The sequence below is a fragment of the Stegostoma tigrinum genome, chromosome 13, assembly GCF_030684315.1.
Source record: "Stegostoma tigrinum isolate sSteTig4 chromosome 13, sSteTig4.hap1, whole genome shotgun sequence".
Lineage (NCBI taxonomy): Eukaryota > Metazoa > Chordata > Chondrichthyes > Orectolobiformes > Stegostomatidae > Stegostoma > Stegostoma tigrinum.
Window position 1 is genome coordinate 9686654 of NC_081366.1, and position 16199 is coordinate 9702852.

Consider the following 16199-nt stretch of genomic DNA (forward strand, 5'->3'; position numbering starts at 1 on the left):
CCAGGCCCAACTCGTGTACTTCAATATGCTGCCTTTCAGACAGCACTTTCCTGCCTAAGTTACTGCTTCAACAAATCTCCATTTGTACAGTCATGTAGCTACAGAGCTGTACAGCACAGAAACAGATCTTTTGGTCCAACTTGTCCACACTGACCAGATATTCTAAATTAATCTAGTCCCATTTTCCAGCATTTGGCCCATATCACCCTAAACTCTTGCTATTCGTGTAACCATTTTTAAATGCTTTTAAATGTTGTCACTGTACTAATCTGCACCACTTAAACAACAAGAGACAGAGAATAATGGTGGAGGGTTGCTTTTCAGTCTGGAGGTCTGTGACTAGTGGTGTCCCACAGGGATCGGTTCTGGGTCCTTTTTTTTGTCATTTACATAAATGATGTGGATGAGAATATAGAAGGCATGGTTAGTAAATTTATGGATGACACCCAAAACTGATGGTTTAATAGACAGGTATATTTTTATCCAAATAATCAGTCAATAACTATTCGATTGAATCGGCTTCCTACACATTTCCAGGCAGGGTACTTCACATCCTAACTATTTGCTGTGTGAAAAATATTTTTCTCACATCAACCCCGCTTCTTTCACACATCCGTTCGAATTTGTTCCATCTCGTTCTTGTCACTTTTACGAGCAGGAACAGCTTCTCTCCATTTTCTCTGTCCAACACATTCTTGATTTTGAAAACTCTATCTGATCTCTTCAATCTATCCTCGTCACTAAAACCTCTCATTCCTGAAACTGTTCTTGTAAATTGATTCTGCGCCCTCTTCAGTTCATTCACATTCTTCCTACAATGTGGCACTCACGACTGTTCACAATACTCCAGGTCCAACAGATTCCAGCATGCACTGGTCATGTTGGTGGGACACTGTCTTTAAAATATTCAATTTAACAGTTAAAGCACAGGCAGTTCAGTTTTAATTTATTGTGGAAATGTCTGTCTGCATCATTTACACCTCCAGCAGAAAAAAAAAGGATCAGTGAAGGAAGAAACCATAATTACGTAACTAGTGAGGTAAGGGACAGTAATTACATAATCAATGAAGGAGGCAAAATGTAATTACAGAAATGTGAGGTTTGAGAAGGATCATTTCATGCCATTGATCAGTTTATTGCAGGTTTGTTGTGAGCAACCAGACATTCTTAATAATGCACAGTAAGACTGAGTGACAGTATTGTACAGTAACGCTGCTCTGCACTTGTTAGGAAGAGTGGCTCAGGCAGAGTGAGGATACAGAATAAATTGTTGTTTAAACAGGCTGTAACGGTGGGAATGTGGCTGACGTACAACAACACTGCGGATGGTTCCTCACATTTTTCTCAACACAGCGCCAGGGACCCGAGTTCGATTCCCGCTTCGGGCAACTGTCTGTGTGGAGTTTGCACATTCTCCCCGTGTCTGTATGTGTTTCCTCTGGGTGCTCCGGTTTCCTCCCACAGTCCAAAGATGTGCAGGTTAGGTGGATTGGCCATGCTAAATTGCCCATAGTGTTCAGGGATGTGTGGGCTATATGGGGGATTGGTCTGGGTGGGATACTTCAAGGGGCGGTGTGGACTTGTTGGGCCAAAGGGCCTGTTTCCACACTATAGGGAATCTAATCTAATCTAAACCTTTTTACATGGCAAGTCCCGGTTGATGGGAACCACCACAAGAGCTATTCCAGCTGATTATAAGTGAGGAGACTCCCTTAGAGTAAACACACAAAAACATAGAAAATGTCCAAGTAGGCCATTGAGCCTGCTCCACCATTCAATATGATCATGGATGACCATACATCGCAGTCCCCTGTTCCCACGTTCTCCCCAGGGGCTTTAATCCTCAGAACTGTATCCATCTCCTTGAAAACTTTCAATGGTTTGGCCTCAAACACTTTCTGTGGGAGAGAATTCCACAGACTCATTTCTGTCTGGGTGAAGAAATTTCTCCTCATCTCAGCCTTAAATGGCCTACCCTTTATCTTTAGTCTGTGACTGCCTCGTTCTGCACTCCCAGGCCAGCAGGAACATTTTTCCTGTGTTTACTATGTGTAGTCCTGTTAGAATTTTGGTCTGATTTTGATTTTGTCTTATTGTCAAATGTACTCAAGTATAAAACTACAGGAGCACATTGCAAGGTGTATAATGTCACTGCACATGATGCCATTCTTAGGGTACCAGTACCGAGGCCTAGAATCTTAAAAACATAGTAGAAAGAAAGAACAAAGTTAAAAGTTAAACATTGCGGTACTTATAGAGTAGCTTAAAACATACAAAATAAGGTTAAAAGTTACACATTGCAAACCTTTTTAGTTTTAAGTGGAAAGTAAAGGCATAAAGCTGAAAGTTCAAACATTAAGGTCTTTCTTAAGTCCTTGGTCTTGAATATAGGTTCCTATGAGATCTGCCCTCATTCTTCTGAACTTCCAAGAATTTGCTTCTAACACATATTGTTTCAAAATATGAAAGTATACTGACCTATCAGTTATTGTCTTACAAATGTTTCTCAACATACTTTCAGCGTCTACCAATTAGTTTAATTGTCTGTCTTTCTCACAGCCTGACTTTCCTGCCCTTGATCTGCTGTAATGTACTGACTAAATTCTAGAACAAGTTTGAAGAACACTCATTTTCCCTGGGCCTTCTTGACTCAACATTGAGTGTAACAATTTTAGATCATCACCATCTTCTCCCATGGGCAGCACGGTGGCTCACAGCGCCAGGGATCTGGGTTTGATTCCACCCTCAGGCGACTGTCTGCGTGGGGTTTGCACATTCTCCCTGAGTCTGCGTGGGTTTCCTCCGGGTGCTCCAGTTTCCCCTCACAGTCCCAAGATGGGCAGGCTAGGGTGGATTGGCCATGCTAAATTGCCCATATTGTCCAGGGATGTACAGGCTAGGTGAATTAGCCATGGGGAATGCAGGGTTACAGGGATAGGGCACTGGGTGGCTGCTTTTCGGAGGGTTGGTGTGGACGTGTTGGCCTGAATGGTCTGGTTCTGCACTGTAAGGGATCTACGGAGGGAGGAGGTTAACTTCTTCAGGGCAGGCATCTTTAGTCCTCCCTCCAAAACAAACTCTGGCTATCCATATTCTATCCGCCTCCCCCTCTCTCCCTATTTATTTCAGAACCCCCTTACCCTCCCCCATTTCTGAAGAAGGGTCTAGGCCTGAAACATCAACTTGCCTGCTCCTCTGATGCTGCCTGGCCTGCTGTGTTCATCCAGCTCCACACCGTGTTATCTCAGATTCTCCAGCACCTGCAGTTCCTACTCTCTATAAAACCTTCATTTCTCACTTCTGACAAAATGTGAAATTGGTTGATTGCTCTCAATAATGTTGCCTGTTTCAAACCTCTCACCTGGCAATGTTTTCTGCAGGTCTACAGATCACTTCAGGTCATGCACAATTTTCAATTTAATTGGAAAGTCCATTTAAAAATTCAAAAAGGAAGTTTAGAAGAGATGGGAGGAAAGAATTTTCTTCATCCAAAGGATGGTGGGAATCTGGAACTCACTGCCTGCAGGGGTGACAGAGGCAAAACCTCTCATAATGTTTGGAAGTATTTACATAGGCTCTGGGCCTAATGCTGGAAAATGGGATTAGAATACTGAGGTGCATGGTGTTGACCAGTACAGACAGAATGGGCCAAATGGCCTTTTCCTGTCCTAGACCTCTCTCTAAGGCAGAGATCACCTCAGCTCTCTCCACTGTTTTGTATTACAGTATGCCTGTGTTCACTTGTACATTTTTATCTGGCACAAATTAGCATGGAGCTGTCCTATACAATATAACTGCAAAGTGAATTGCATAAACAACGTACTGAAATGCCATAATTAACACATTAAATTCTTATACTGAATATGCCACAGCTGTAATTAAATTTAAAAATTCAATGAATTAATTTTTTTTCATATTTAACACAGGATATGTTAAACAGATACAGTCCCTATAACCCAATTGGTCAAATTAAAGCAAAATACTGCAGACGCTGGAAGTCTGAAAAAGGAGTAGAAAGTGCTCGAGAGGCTCAGCAAATTTGTGGAGAGAGAAGTAGTTAATGTTTCGAGAACAGAAATAAAGTTTGGAGAAGAGTCTTTGGACTTGAAATGTTAACTCCGTTTCTCTCTCTGCAAGAGTTCCCAGACCTGCTGATTTCACCAGCATTTCTGTTTTGAGTCGAATCAGTCAGCTATATATTTTAAAACTTTTGATCTGCCGAGAATTAATTTTAGTGTCTACAACATGTTTCACACTTTAAAATGAAAATGACAAAACTGTGGATGCTGTAAATCAGAAACAAAAATAGAAATTGCTGGAAAAGCTCAGCAAGTCTGGCAGCATCTGTGGAGAGGAATCAGAGTTTATGTTTCGGGTCAAGTGACCCTTCCTCGAAACTAGGACCGTACAGCATGGGAAGTGGCCCTTTAACCTGTGTCAAACATGATGTCGTTCTAAATTAATCCCATCCACCTGCACATGGTCCATAACTGTTTATGCTTCACTCGAGTCTCCTCCAATTTTTCCTCATCTAAATCTGTTACTTCAGTTGTTTGCCCTCTGCTACTTCATGTATCTGTCTGGCTTCTTCTTAAATGTATTAACACTTCCTGAATTTGTACATACCACACGCTTTCCACTATAATGGCGATTGTTATCAATTGTTGTACAAAACCTATCTGGTTCACTCATGCCCTTTAAGGAAGGAAATCTGCTGTCCTTACTTGGTCTGGCCTACATGTGACTCCAGACCCAAGGTAAGTGATTGATTCTTAACTCTTGCCTCTGGGCAATTAGGGAGAGCAAATGTTGGCCTTGCCAGCTATGCTCACATCCCATGAAAAAATAAAACAAATTGCAAATTTTCTGGTTCATGCCCTTCTCTGAGTGGCTTGCATGCAAAAATCAGGGGCTGACACTCCAATGCCATACTGAAGCAGTGCTTCACTGTCAAAGGTGTTGTCTTTCAGTCCAGACCTCATCTTCCTGCTCAGGTTAATGTAAAAAAATTCCATGGTGTTATCTTGAAGAAGGACAAGTGTGTTCTCATCAGTGTCCCTACTGATTTTTATCCTTCAGTTGCCATTATAAACACAGATGATCTGGTTATTAATACTGTTGTTTGTGGGAAATTGTCTTGTGCAAGCTAGCTGCTGTGTTTTATATATTTCATCAAAATAGCTGCAAAGAGTTTTGAAGTGTCAGGTGGTTCTAAAAAATACAAATGCAAATCAAGTTTTTTTTTGCCTTTCTTTGGATGATGATGTTTCTACTAAATGTTTAGAGCCATACAGCACAGAAACAGACCCTTCAGCCCAACCAGTCCATGCTGACCATAATCCCAAATTAAACTAGTTCCACCTGCCTGTGCTTGGCCCATATCCCTCCAAATATTTCTCATTCATGTACTTATCCAAATGTCTTTTAAATGCTGTAACTGCACCCACATCCTCCACTTCCTCTGGAAGTTCATTCCACACATGAGCCACTCTCTATGTAACAAAAAAAAGCCTCACTTTTTTAAAAATCTTTCTCCTCTCACCTCAAAATTATGCCTTTTAGTTTCAAAATCCTCCACCCTAGGGCAGACACACCAGCCATGCACCTTACCTGTACCTCTAATGATTTTATAAACCTCTATAAGGTCACCTCTCAATGTCCTATGTTCCACTGAGAAAAGCCTCAGCTTGTCCAGCCTCCCTTTATAATTCAAACCTTCCATTCCCAGCAATGTCCTGGTAAATATTTTCTAAACCCTCGCCAGTTTAATAATATCCTTTTTGACTGCATTGCTTGCTGACTGCCCCTCAGGAAAACAAGCAGCCAACATAATCAAAGATCCCTCTCATCCCAGTAATACTTTTTTCCATCTAACAAACAATTTGTAAGTTTGTAAGCAGGCACCAACAGATTCAAGAACAGCTTCTTCCCTGCAATTATTAGTTTTATGAATGGACCTCTCATATATTAGAGTTAATCTTTCTCTGCACCTTCTCTGTAGCTGTAACACTATATTCTGAATTCTGTTCTACAACCCTGATATCTTGACATAAGATATGATTTATCTGGTTAGCATGCAAAGCTTTATTTTTCACTGTATCTTGGAATAAGTGACGATAATAAATCAAATCAAAATCAAACCTTACATTCACTTGGTCTGATTATATTTTGTTTTATTTTCTGTCCTTGCCATGAAGTTCAGTGATCACTAGAAACAGGCATTGGAAGGGTTATCAGTTGGCTGGATGGTTGATTTGCAACTTGGATTAATGCCAACAGTGCGGGTTCGATTCCTGTCCCAGGCAGCGGTTATGAAGATGTTAAACCACAACCAGTTATCTCTCTCTATAATGCAAACGCAGTTTTATAGTCCACTGGAACTGTGGCAACTTTGCCTGTGGAATATTTAAAGATGAGAGGGTAGATGCTCACACGGCCTGCTTTTCCCACACTCCTTACTGCGGTGAATTAATGCTAGTTTTACTTATCTAGTTTTCCCAAGGCCCAAACCAGTGCTCCAGGTCCAATGGGTAAAATCCTAACTGAGTGACACTAGTGATGTAACTAGGCAGGCTATCATTAATTTAGTAATAAACCATCTGGTTCACAGGTTCCCCCGCCTGGTTTGGTCTACGTAGAAAATATAAATAGGAATAGGCCATTCAGCCCTTTGAGCCTGCTCCACCACTCACTATAACAATCATAGTTTTCCCCCCTTATCCTTTGATCATTTTGCTCTAAGAACTGTGTCCAACTCTTTCATGACGAAGTGACTTCAGGCCCACAGCAAAGTGGTGGGCTCTAAAGATCTCTCTGAATTGGCCTAGCAACCTATTCAGTTCAAGGGCAATTAGAGATAAGCACCAGATGTCAACTCCACCAGCCAAACATCCCATTCAAAAAGCATAAAGGAAAAAGCTGCATGTTTCCCTTTGATAAACCCCTCAAAATGCCCAGTATTGATCAAAGTGCTGGACATTTCTCTGAAAAGTCTTAGAAAATCTTAACACCATTTGTTTCTTTCTTCCTCTGTAAAGGACTTCTGTTTATAGATTTCCGTACCTAAAGGACTACAGAAGGGTGAGTGTTATCAACCCCACTTTCACCAAACAGATGAAAAGTGAAATTGCAAGCATCAAAGAACTGATTAAATGAGACATTTCAATTAGGGTTGAATGCTGATGCATTCTTCGGTGCCCTTCTGCCCCGTCCCTCAAATACTTGTCTGCATTGTTCTGATCAGGCATTTCTCCAGTGTGCTGTCATCGCATTGACGTTTCCTTGAACACATCTAGTGCATGTAAAGATGAAAAGGCAATCAACAAAGGGCTCTTGGTTCATACCTTGATATCTATCATATTGCCTGAAATACCTGTCAGAAAGTACCTCTTTCCCTCCTAACCGCTTATCCAAGAATCTTGTATTTCTGCACAGGCAGGGCTGGTGAAATTGTTCTTTTAAAACAAGAAATCTCAGCTTGCTGCATTACCAAAATGCGCTGAACAATTTCCAAGCTGGGGTGACTGTCTGTGTGGAGCTTGCACATTCTCCCCGTGTCTGTGTGGGTTTCCTCCGGGCACTCTGGTTTCCTCCCACAGTCCAAAAAGGTGCAGGTTAGGGTGGATTAGCCGTGCTAAATTGCCACAGTGTCCAGGGATGTGCAGGGTGGGTGGGTTAGCCCTGGGAAATGCAGGGTTACAGGGATAGGGTAGGGAGGTGTGTCTGGAAGGTGTGCTGTACGGAGGGTCAGTGTGGACTCAATGAGACGAATACCCTGCTTCCATACTGTAGGGATTTAATGACCCTATGATCTGTATGATTATTCTTTCATTTTTCAAAGGTTTGATCAATTTTTTTTATGAAAAAAGAAACATGCAGTCTCTCTCCCAGGACTAGGTGACTAAAAAATGGGGAACAGTTGGTGTGTGGCATTGAGTAATGGATATCTGGAAACCTACAGTGCCATATATGCATTCAAGCATAGTAACCATGTACATAGTGAAATAGCAATTTCAGAAGATATAGGGAAATTTTCAAACAATAGTGACCATTTTGAGTAATTGTACAGCCCCTGGTTTCTGCTGAATATGACAGAAGACGAAGAATAAACATTGAGTTACTGTGCTGTTGGAGATTATGTGCTCAGTGTATTCCTGTTTACAGTGAATCAGAACAGACACAACTGGCATGGATCTGTAACAATGTGAGCAGCAATTACAGCTGTCTTATAGGGAATCTGATACAATATACTCAGCTCCCCGATAAGAACTGCCAAGTATCCCATCAGTCTTCAATTAATCAACAAATTTTGGCTGAGAGCGTTTTTAGTTGCTAAAGGACAATTTTACATGTCCAATTTTTTAAAAATTGTTAAATTCGGGGATGAGGGCTGTTAACATTGAATTGTTTATCACCAAAGTTGTTCTAAATATCTACTGCTCGCTTGTTTGAAGATGAGTGATTTACTGTGGGTTTTCCTGGTCACAGGTCTTTGGCACGATGTGTGAACTTTTGCATTCAGTTGCGGATGGGCGGTGCATGATTAACCCAAACAGGAGAAAAGCTCCATCCGCGTCGATGGTAGAGAGTAGGGCGATGTGTGGAGGAGAAGGCTGAAGGATTCGCAGCCATCTACAGCTCGGAGTACTGAGTGGATGAACCATTTCTTTCCAAATCCTCAGTAGCACAGGTGCCAGTCTTTAGCCAATTCAATTCACCCGATGTGAGATGACGAAATGGCTGAGTACATTGATTGCTAATCTCTTCTGTTTGATGAAGATTACTGTACTCCTACAGTTTGAAAGAGATTGCATTCTGACATTACTGCACTCAGTGAGGTTTGATAGAAATTGCTTTGCTCTAATCAAGATTGATGTACAGTACTCTATAGTTTAGTGGACATTGCTGTACAGTCTAAAATTCTGCTATTTGAGAATTAATGCAGATTTCTGTACTCTACAAATGGAGCGAGATTACATGTAGAATACTGTGCTCAGGGAAGTCTGATACAGATTTCGCGTTTTTCAGAGATTACTGTAGTCTGCAGCTGAATAGAGATAATCCGTGCATGCCACAGATTGTGGTACCTGTTGTTTTAATGAGATTGATTCACTCTAAAGAGGAATAGGTTTTTCGCTACCCTACAGTTTAACAGCAATAACTGCATGCTGCGGTCAAATTGAGATTGCTATACCCAACAATTTAACAGATTATTGCACCCTTCAGTTTCTTAGAGATTACTGTATTATGCAGTTTAGCAGAGGATGTTTCACTTAAGATTTAACAGTTTGCTGTTCTCTACAGTGACAGAAATTAATGTACATTACAGTATAATAAAGGTTACTATACCCAAAAATTTAATAGAATGATATCCCGTATTGCTCAATAGAGGTAACTACTCTATAATTTAACAAACATTAGTTTAACAGAAATTGCTGCAGTCTTCAGTGCAGTAGAGATTGTTTTACATTACAGGTTAACATAGATCACTATATCCTACAGTTTCATAGAGATTACTGGACGGTAACATTTAACAGGTTAAAGCAAGACACAACAGAGATGACTTCCATAACGCTGAATTTAAAGGGCCAGGGAAGTAGGGCTGGAGAGTGGGACTAGCTGGGTAGCTTTTTCAGGCACCAGTACAGACATGATGGATCAAATGTTCTCCTTCTGCACTATATAATTGTATGATTCAATGACTATACCCAAGTTCAACATAGATTATTGAAACTCTACAGCTTAATAGGGTTTGCTGTACCAAAGATTTAATTGTGATTATTGTATTGTACAGAAATTTAATAGAAGTTTCTGTTCTCGACCCTGTTCTGTTGCCCTACAGTGCAAAAGATTGTTGTATTGCATAATCAGTAGAGCTGTCTGACCCTCCAGTTTGATAGAAATTACTGTACCCTACTGTAAAGATTATATCAATTTGATTTCTGCATTTTTAATTGTTGCTAAAAGCTACTGACTGTGCAAGGAGTTTCTGTGTTTTGAAAAAACAAGTCACTAAAACTCATTGTTTGTGGTGTTTACATTGCTGCATGGTTCAGGCAGTGGGGATGTTGTTTGTTGATGGCATAACACTGGGGTGTGTGCAGCGTCAGATTCGGCCACCAACAGGTATCTGATTGGCTTGACTCTGATCAGTCACAGGCGTCAAAAGTCATCAGCCTGACAACAAATCTCTGATTTGCTCCTGCGTGGCTGAGCACCTTTTTGGGTGTGAAATGTACAGGAAGAAGTGTTTGGACTATGGGAACAGTGGGTTGTTTCTCTGTCTCTCTCTCTTTGTCTCTCTCTCTTTGTCTCTCTCTCTCTGTCTCTCTCTCTCTCTCTCTTTCTCTTTCTCTCTCTCTCTCTCCCTGCAGTGAAAGCCCATGGAGTTTAATATAAGATATAGGAACAGAATTAGGCCATTCAGCCCATTGAGTCAGTTCTGCCATTTGGCTGATATATTTCTCAACACTAATCTCCTTCCTGCTCCCTGTAATCCTTGATCCCCTTACTAGTCACAAACCCATCAATCATTGTCTTAAAGACACTCAGTGATGCCCTCCACAGCCCTCTGTGGCAGTGAGTTCCAAAGATTCATCACCTTCTGCTGAAGAAATTTTTCCTCATCTCAGTTCTAAAGGCCAACCTTTCACTCTGAGACTGCACACCCAGAGTTTGTACTACTAGTGGAAACATCTTCTCTATGTCCACTGTATCCAGGCCTCTCAGTATTCTGTAAATTTCAATGAGATCCCCCTCATCCCTCTACGCTCTGTTGAGTTTGGACACACAGTTCTCAGCTGCTCCTCATACAACAAGCCCATTGTCCCTGGGATCATTCTTGTAAAACTCCTCTACCACCCCTCCCATGCCGCCATATCCTTCCTGAAAAACTGGGCCCAAAACTGCTCACAATATTTCAAATGCGGCCTGACCATTACATCTGTGTTCCTGAATCTGCTGGTGCATGTGTTCAGGCTTTTGTATCTTCTGCCTGACAGAAAAGGTTGTAGGAGATTATTACCGGGGTGCAATGCGTCTTTGATGATGTTGGCCGCCTTTTGGTAGCAGCGAGCCATGTCAGTGGAGTCCGTGGATGGAAGGTTGGCTTCCCTGATGGTCTGGGCTGTACACACCACCCTCTGTAGTTTTTTTCGGTCCTGGGCAGAGCAGTTGCCGTACCGGGCTGTTATGCACCCAGTTTGCTTTCAATGGTGCATCTGTAGAAGTTGTTGAGGGACCTTATGGACATGGCCAATTTCCTGAGCCGCCTGAGAAAGAAGAGGAACTTGATGCTCTCCACCCTCTCACCCTCCATTCCATTGATGTAGATGGGAGCGTGTTCTCCTCTTTTCTTTCTGAAGTCGATGATCAGTTCTTTAGTTTTGCTGATGGTGAGAGAGGTTGTTATCATTTCACCATGACACCAAGCCCTCTATCTCCCTTCAGTAGTTTGACTCGTCATTGTCAGATATCCGTCCCACTGCGGTGGTGTCATCGGCAAACTTGTAGATGATATTTGTGGCCACTGTGAGGCAGCAGCGCTAACCACCATACTGCCCCTGGTCCTATTACCAACCAATGAACATAGAGTTTTCTTGTGATATTGCTCTTTATTTTTGTACTGGGCCCCTGACCCTGGGCTTCAGTTTACCCTGTTAGAAAGACCTTACAAGCAATGAGCTGTAAACGCAGACAAAGCTCACATCTCCGCATTTACACCGAATGCCCACACTACCTACAAAGTCATTCACTCTGGGTGTACTCTCTCCCTCCTGACTGTGTGTGGCTTACTGAAGCCTGAAGAAAGGCAGATATTTTCTCACACCAGTTGCTGTAAGCTGTTGCCTTTAACCGAGAAAGTTACTAGTTAGTGTATCAGTTGCCTTGTCTTTCCTGTGAAGTGTGGAAGAACCTGGAGAAAGGAGACTGAAGAGCAGAAAGTGCTGGCAAGCAAAAGGTACATCACGTTGAGCCCCGTGGGCTGCTGCCATCAAACTATCTTTCCCAGCCACTTTCACTCATCCCCCACCCCTGTAAAAAAAACACAATGCCACAATGATGCCGCCCGCAAGCTGGAGGAACAGCACCTCATATTCCCTCTGGGGAACCTACAGCCCAATGGCCTAAATGTGGACTTTACCAGTTTCAAAATCTCCCCACCCCTGGCCTCATCCCATAAACAACCCTCCCTCTCGCCTCCTTGACCTGACATAACCCGTCCATCTTCTGTCCCACCTATCCGCCCCTCCCACCTCACTGACCAATCCCTACCTGCACTCACCTATCACCATCCCACCCACCTTCCCCAGCCCGACCCCTCGTCTCTCTATTTATTTCACAGCTTCCTTCCCCCTCTCCATTTCTGAACAAGTGTCCCGACCTGAAACGTCAACTTTCCTGCTCCTCTGATGCTGCCTGGCCTGCTGTGTTCCTCCAGCTCTACACTGTGATATCTCTGACTCCAGCATCTGCAGTTCTTGCTGTCTCAATGTTTCTTTGCATGAGTCTGGAAGGATTTTAAAAGGCACTTAGAGTTTTAATTAGTACAACTATATGTTGAAAGGTCATAAATGTTTACTTCAAATGATTGGAATGTATTTATTTGTAATAAACAGTTTTTCTTGTTAAGTCCAAGAAGCTGGTCAGTGTTTTCTGTTAAATAATTTCATCAAGCAGGGAAGTTAAGAACTTATTGTACTCTGATCAACCCATGAATTTTTGTGGTGGGGCCTCAGGAGGAGTGGGGCTTGAGAATGAGCCAGTTTTCCCAAGTGAGTCGTAACATCATGGTTTACAGAGACTGTTGTTTCTACAACAATAGAGATGAATATATTCTATAGTTTAAAAGATATTATTATGCTCTTCAATTTAAGAGGGTTTATTGTCCCCTACAGTCAATAGCGATGATTGTACTGTAAGGTTTAGCAAATTATTGTACTCTGGTTTAACAGAGGATACTGCACTCTGCGATTTAAGACGTTACGGGTATCTCTGTTTTCTCAGAGGTTACTGTACTCTTCAGTTAAATGCACATTACTGTGCACTGTGGTTTAACAGATAATACTGTACCCGAGACAGAAGTAGAAATTGCTGGAAAAGCTCAGCAGGTCTGGCAACATCTGTGGAGAGAAATCAGAGTTAATGTTTCAGGACTAGCGACCCTTCCTCAGAATTGGTCCATGAAAAGAAATCAATTCTGAGGAAGGATCACTTGACCCGAAACATCATCTCTGATTTCTCTCCACAGATGCTGCCAGACCTGCTGAGCTTTTCCAGCAATTTCTACTTTTGTCTCTGATTTACAGCATGCGCAGTTCTTTCAGTTTTTATTTACTGTACTCTACATCAAGTTGGGTTTTGTAGTTGGATATTTCTGTAACCAGTGTGGTCTGGTGAAAATTGCTGTGGTCCCTGGCCTTTGTTATGCTTTGCAAATTTGATTGTAATGTGCTCTGTTCAGTCTGACACAGCTTGCTGCTGTGAAACTGGTCAATTAGGTTTGCTACCAGCTGGTGATGATACAGTATTCCTCCTGAGACCGTTCACGGCAATGTTATTTTTACGTATGTTCATTGCAACCTGTTATTCTGAGCTAATATTTTGTCTGGTTGCTTTGAAACAGACACAAATGAATTTTCATTCAACTAATCTATCGTCTGATTGACTTAATCAACATCGGATTTGTTGATGTCTGGCCTTAACCAGCTCAGTGGCTCGGTCCTTTTACAAGGAACAGCACTCCTAATTACTTTTGAAGCTGATTTTCCTGTGATAATTCATCCTGTGATAAGATATTACAGAGAGGGTATGCATGTAGACTAACACACCATTCTGTCAACGCAACATTGTCTCAGTGAGATGAGATCAGTGGATTCTGTCATGTTGCCAAAACACAAATGAAATTTGGAGAATAAATGCAAGGTATTCTGGTATTAATCCCAGTTGTGAATTTATTCTTGGCTCCATTCCTCTGATGCCAGATTTTGCAATTCTCATCTGAGTTCCCTAGAAAATTAGAATTGTGTTATAAGAAGGAGAGAATAGGAGAGAATAGGAGTGAAGCGGACTGGTGAGAAAACAAAGACTGGGAGCAGAGTGAAAGGAGAAACTGGGAACAGAGTGGAGAAAGCACAGCGTGGAGCTGGAGGAATGTAGTAGGCCAGGCAGCATCAGAGGAGCAGGAAAGTTGACGTTTTGGGCCAGGACCCTTCTTCAGAAATGTTCTGATCTGAGACGTCAGCTTTCCTGCTCCTCTGATGCTGCCTGGCCTGCTGTGTTCATCCAGCTCCACACTGTGCTGTCTCCGACTCCAGCATCTGCGGTTCTTACCTCGGGGAACAGAATGGAGCTGTGTAAAGGAGGAAATTGGGAGCAGAATGCAACAGTACAAAACGGAAAACTGGAAGTGGAGGGGACCTGTGGAAAAGAGGAAACTGGGAATGAAGTGGAGTTATGAGAAAGCAGAGACTGGGAGCAGAATGGAGCTGTGTAAAGGAGGAAATTGGGAGTGGCGTGGAGCTGTGCACAAACCATCTGGGAGGTGGCTGCTTTTGATTATGAATGTGAACCAAAGAAAGGAAAGAAAATGAAAAGCGGAATCACATGGCATGGCAAATTCTAATTTAATTTTAATTTAATTTAAATTACTCAACCTTAGGTAAGACCAAATGAATTAATTAGTACAAAAACGTATACCAATGTGATAATTTATGATATAATTGCAGTCGGTGTTAATTAATTAACTGGTCAGGTCTAGAGGATAAGGTTATAATTAAATAGCAAGGTTCAGTAACACAAAGGTTCTAATCTTGTCAGTGGATTAAAAAAATGTGAAATATACACAGTTTTAAGAATTTATCTTAACATTCCTATAAAAAGCAATGTTAACAGAAGGAAAGCTGCTAATTAGTGAGGAGCTGGTCAGTCCCTATTTAAGTTTTAAGTTTCCTTATACTGTCAGTTAGTGCAGAGTGTGCAGGAGAGTGGGATATCAGCCATGATCAAATGGAGCAGACCTGATGGGCTGAATGGCTAAATTCTCCTCCTGTATCTCATGCTCTTATGGTACATCCTGTTCCATGTGGGAAAACCGCGTCTACAGGGGACAAGGTGACATAGGGAGAACTAAAGAAAACCCGTAGAAATTATGACAGCCTGAGAAAGAATTATAAATAAGCTTTTGAGGATCAAGTTTTAAATCCTTAGAAAGTAAGTTCTTAGGAGTGGCGTAGTGGCTCACAGCGCCAGGGAAGAGGGTTCAGCTCCAGCCTGGGTCAACTGTCTGTGTGGAGTTTGCACATTCTCCCTGTGTCTGCGTGGGTTTCCTCCGGGTGCTCCGGTTTCCTCCAACAGTCCAAAGATGTACAAGCTAGGTGGATCGGCCACGGGAAATTACCCCATAGTGTTCAGGGATGCGTAGGTTAGGTGCATCAGTTGTGGGAAATGCAGGTTTAGAGGGATGAATCTGGGTGGGATCCTCTTCAGAGGGTTAGTATGGACATGTTGGGCTGAATGGCCTGCTTCCACACTGTGGGGTTCTATGATACCATATCTTATTGACATGTGATTCTATTCTTATACTGACCAACTACATAAAATAGTTTTATTTAATATTAGTTTGTAGATGCCCTGTGCCTAGTGGCTTTATTATCTCTGACATTCCATACCAAATGAGTGGAAATCTCCTCTAGCTAAGGATTAGAAAGACCAAAGCAATTATATTTAGGCCTAAAGACAAGCTCTGTTCCCAAGCGGCCAACTCCATTCTTTTCCTGGCAACTGCCTGAGACATACCTACCGTCCTGGAGTCACATTTAACCTCAAAGCGAGCTTGTCACTACAGATATGGGCTCCACCCCCATCTCCTTAACAACACCCAGCTCTGAATCTGCCTTAGCAGCTTTCATGCAATGTGGGTATAAATGGCAAGGTGAACATTTATTTCCTATCCTTAATTGTCCCGAGAAGTTGATGGTTAGCCATCACCTTGAACCACTGTAGCTCCTGTAGTTTAGTATTTGGTCCGTATGTGTTGTTTTCCTGTAGACGCTGGTTTGAAGTTCCCCATTGGCTGTTCGCTCTACTGTGACATCTAGGAATGGCAGTTTGTTGTTGTCTTCCTCCTCTTTTGTGAATGTTATGCCAGTAAAGGGTATTATTGATGGTCTTGAATGTTTCCTCTAATTTGTTTTGTTTTG

At 42.1% G+C, this 16199-nt stretch overlaps 1 long non-coding RNA gene across 2 annotated transcripts in view; it reads left to right on the forward strand.

Moving 5' to 3' along the window:
• LOC132210464 (uncharacterized) overlaps window positions 1-8721 on the forward strand; it is a 77358-nt gene extending 68637 nt beyond the window's left edge. For both annotated transcript variants that reach the window (XR_009446600.1, XR_009446601.1), the window contains exon 3: window positions 8488-8721. This is a non-coding gene — a long non-coding RNA (uncharacterized LOC132210464). The remainder of the gene's footprint in view (window positions 1-8487) is intronic.
• Window positions 8722-16199: the final 7478 nt, after the last annotated feature.